The following is a 4,714-nucleotide window of genomic DNA, read 5'->3' as shown; positions in this document are numbered from 1 at the left end:
TCCGCGCGGGGGAGCGCCGAAACTTGGAGCCCGAGCTCCCGGGCTGGAGGCGAGCCGGCCTCGGGGACGTCACAGCGCTGGAATCCGAGGAATGCCGGGCGGCAGGAGCTCCGTGTGCAGGCCCGGGAGCAGTCGCGCACTTTTGGAGCGGTGGCTTGGGGAACTGTTTAAAGGTGAGGGCTGAGGAGGGAGGACGGGTGAAACTCCCTGGAGTCAGAGACGTGGGAGTGGAGAAGGAAAAGCGACCGCAGCCGGCACGACCTAGCGCCGCTCCTGGCGGAGGCAGGGACGGGGGCGGGAAGGGGGGAAAAAAATCCCCCTTAGACCTTCGGAAACCGCAGGGGCGGGGCAGAGGCGGCCACTCGCGGGCTCCGACCGTGGGCAGGGACTGGACGTCTCATCTGGGAGAAACCCTCCGAGCGGGGCCGTCCCCAGGCAGCCACTGCACAGGAGGAGACAGACCAGGGGAAAGGAAGGTGGCTTCCCGAGCATGCAATCTCCAGGTCTCTCCCCAGCGCACCGGGAGTCTCTGCGTCCTGGATCTGGCGTCTAACTCCCCCCCCCCCCCCGCTTCTCCCCACGCGCCGAATCGCGCAAGCAGTTCTGTGTGTGCTGGGAGCTGGAATACGTCGTTTCCCCGGTTCTTTCCGTGCCCCAGCCTCGCCCCTCCCCGCCTGGGTGGGCACTGGGAGGGAACTTCCTTAGCACTTTCAGAGGTGGGGTTAATTCGATGCAGCGGCCGTGATGGTAAAAGCACCCAGCCTGGCGAGGGAATCTGGGTTTAGGACCAGCCCTGCTCTTGACCCAAGGGGTGACGGAGCCTCCCAGCTCCTGAAAGCCTTGGCTTTTGTAGCTGTAAAAATCGTTTTCTTAGTATCGTCTACTTTTCCGTGGTCCTTTGCGTTACCAAAAATATGTCTTAGGGGTCTGTTCTCTTACCAGGACTCAGAACCCAATCCTTTAGCCCTTTCTTAGGTTGAAAAGGGTCCTTGGAGTCGTTGTCATAGAAGATGTCCCAGATTGCTTCAGTGTCCCACATCTCATACAAAAATCCGGAGCTCTCAGGGAAGAGAACTGGGAACTAAAAAGCAAAACCTACTGTGCTCATCATGTACAAATTTGTGGTGACTTGACTTCTCTGAGTATTTGCCAACCGCCGGAACAGTGAAGTCAAGAAGCCCCCACACAGGGGCAGAAGGAAAAGGCTGAAGAAAATTGAAGTCACTTTCTCAAACTTTCAAGGAGATAGCTGGATGGCTTCAGTATGGACTTGCTGGATTTCCAAAGAAAATTTCCGAATGCTTTGCTGTGCTCCAGGAAGTATGGAAAGCACTGTATGTGCCCCCCGTGTGATTACCCCATTTCCTAGATGAGAAAAGCGAGGAGTGAAGAAATCACCTGTCTCACCAAGGCTTACAACAGCTAGTGAACTAGGATAATGGACCCTTGTCTGGCCCCAAAATTGCAAGCTCTTAAACTCTTAAAAATTTCACCAACATAGGATTTCACATTAAAAATAAGTAAATCCCTGCAGGCTCTCAAAGTGATACAGAGGAGAGGCCTCTTGGAGTCTTGGAGGAAAGGAAATGGCATTTGTGTATTGCCCCTCTGTGATACCAAACTGAGAACAGAATGCCGAGACAGCGGTGGTATGGAGGCACAAAGGTTGCATGTAGACATACGATTCTGGTTCTGCCTCTGACCAGCCAGGTGACCCTGAACAAGCCACTTCACCCCGAGGCCTAAGTTTATTTTTTAAGTGGAGTGTGACATGGAGGTCAGAGTTTGGTTGAATTACTTCATCTCTGAGGTCTTTCCCAGTTCTGACCTTGAATGAATGTATGGTCCTCCAGGCAGACCACATGCCTATGGAGGAAGCTAAGTGATAAAGCCAGGATGTCTCAGGGAGAGAACTGTTTTCACACTGCCTTCGGAATCAGAATGAATGTGGGGGGTGTTGCAGGGTGTTCACAGGCAAAATACACACATACACACACACACACACACCCCACACACTAAGATTTAGCACTAAGCCTGCAGACTCCATTTGAATAATTTTACTTCTAAAAATTAAAAAAATATATTATTATTTTAGAAACCCATGAAGTACATCCGACCAGCCATTATTTCTGTCTTTAGAATAGATCACAGAAAAGCAATACACAAGTAAGAATATTTTTTTAATGTTTATTTTTGAGAGAGAGAGAGAGAGAGAGCGTGAGTGGGGAAGGGGCAGAGAGAGGGAGACAGGATCTGAAGTAGATGCCAGGATCTGAGCTTTCAGCACAGAGCCCTCCACGGGGCTCAAACTCATGAACTGTGAGATCATAACCTGAGCTGAAACCAGACGCTCAACCCACTGAGCCACCCAGGCACCCCAGAATATTTTTTAAATAGAAAGTCCAATGTGAAGTGAAAAAAAGCCTTTCATTCTTTGAATAACTATATAAAAGCTAGTCACAAGCTACTTTCAAAAAAGAAAAAAAAAAAACACTTCCTAAATCTGCATCACACTCAAATCTCCTTAATATGCATCAGAATGAACAGGATAGTTGATAGCACAGGTCCCAAATACATCGTGACAGGTTTACTTGAAAACTTTGCAATTTTAGGAACTTGTCAATATTAAATATCCCCCCAAATATTTCAACTTGTTCTAAACCTGATTCAAATTCTAAATACAGGCAGAATCTCATGGGCCCTCATGATTCTTCCTATCTCCAACTTTTCCTCCCATTAATTTATTAATTGTACACCTTCAGAAACATTGAAATCACTCAAAGCAAAACAAAACAAGTTCCTCAATCAAAGCGAACAGGAAAGTAAGCAAACTTTTGCGGGAAAATGCTTATGATCTCCAGCGTTCTTCCACAAATGTTAAAGTTCTATATATTAATCATGTATTTGTTTTTTTCTAAAAGAATATTTGGAAGCTGATAGTAATGGTGGGATATAATGATGGAGAGCTTTTTAAAAATACATAATGCTGGTCTGTATCCCCTGCTCCCCACATTTCATTCATCTTAGTCCCTGAGTTCAGGGTGGAGGCTTGGGTCGGTGTATGTGTGTAACTGTCATATTTTTAGACAGTATTTTATTGAGAACATTTTCACATTCAATAAAAAGCACGACCTTCATTGTATGTACAGTTTGACGATTTTTTTTATGTGGATGCATCCATGGGACCACCGTCCAGATCAAGATACAGAAAATGTCCATCACCACAAAAATTTCCCTTGTGTGACCTCTCAGTCTGTATCACCTCTCCAGGCTAACTTCTGTCACTATAGAGTAGTTTTGCTAATTCTCAAACTTCATATGACTGGAATTACACTGTGTGTGTGTGTATATGTGTGTGTACATATCACTTTGCTTATCCATTCTCCTGTTGATGTTTTTGAAAACATTTCCGAAGTGATTCTGTTATACCACCCCCCTTTAATTCAGAACCACTGACTTAACAGCACAGATATAACAAAATAAGTCTAGATTATTAACACAAAAACATGTTAAGCATGAGAAGGGAAGAAAGAGAACACTTTGGAAGGATGAAATTTAAGAGTGCTTTAATCGTTGTGTGCATTTAGAGCTCCTTATTAATGAAAACAAATTAGCGAATTGACTACAATATGAACTTCTTGTTATCTGGTGATTTTTTTTTAAAGCTACATGATTCTGCAGAGTTGTTGTGTACAGCCACGAGTATAGTACCCAATGCCACTCCATGAGCTAAAATAGTCTGGAGTGTGAATGGCATTCTCTGGAGTTGTGCAATGTGGTGACCAGGGCACTATGCATTCTCCCTTTAGAGATAGTTTCGTGGTACCTGCTTTGGAAGAATCATTTCTGACGCAGAAGACTGAGCCCTTCTTCCCTCCTGGTTGCATCTCTGAGGCTTTCCGTTTGAGTAAGAGAAGGGCCCCCATCCCAGCCTTTCCCAAGGTTGACTAAGCCAGGAAGTCACATTCTTCTCAAATATTGGGAAAATGATGAGAGACTTATGGAGGCACAGATTAGATGAAAGAATACACTGTTTCTTTGGGTTTGCTCTGTAGTCTGGAGGTTTGGCATTACCTGCATCCTTTCATGTCACACAGTGTCTCCATTTCGTCATGTGTCCTAATGTTTCAACTCTCCCGCTCCTGACGCATCCTCCTCTCTGGCCATTTCCTCTCCATTTCATTTCTCTTTCCTTTGCCCATTCTTCAGCAGAAGGCGCTCTGCCTCCCACAGGGACTGACTACTCCCTGACCTGAGCCAAAGGAGAAAGAGCCCCCGTTTCCATGCCAGTCAACCTAAGCCACAAGTGAATTATTTCCTTGTTACTTCCTTCTGGAAAGAATGTCAAACACAAACATTTTGAGGTTGTATTTTTTTCAGGCTGGGAGGAGAAAGGCGAAATCAGTGTCCTGAGACGCTTTGCCAGCTCTTCTGGCAGCTACAGTTGACCACTGGGCAATGAGATCAGCTAGCTATCTGGACATCAGGCAGACTCACTCTAGGCACATCACTAGTTTTTCCAATGAAAATGTACATGATTCAGCCAGTTGGTTACTCTTTAAAAAGTCTATGCACTAGCAGTATGTATTAATCAAGAACACTCTAGAAAGAGTAATGCAGCTGCATAATTGGTACTTTCAGCAAGATTTAAAGGAAATAAAACCTAGGCAGTATTAAGTATCTCACCAATTTCAATGTATTCATTATCCTTCTG

Source organism: Panthera uncia, chromosome F1 (genome assembly GCF_023721935.1).
Source record: "Panthera uncia isolate 11264 chromosome F1, Puncia_PCG_1.0, whole genome shotgun sequence".
NCBI lineage: Eukaryota > Metazoa > Chordata > Mammalia > Carnivora > Felidae > Panthera > Panthera uncia.
This window is presented reverse-complemented; position numbering follows the sequence as displayed.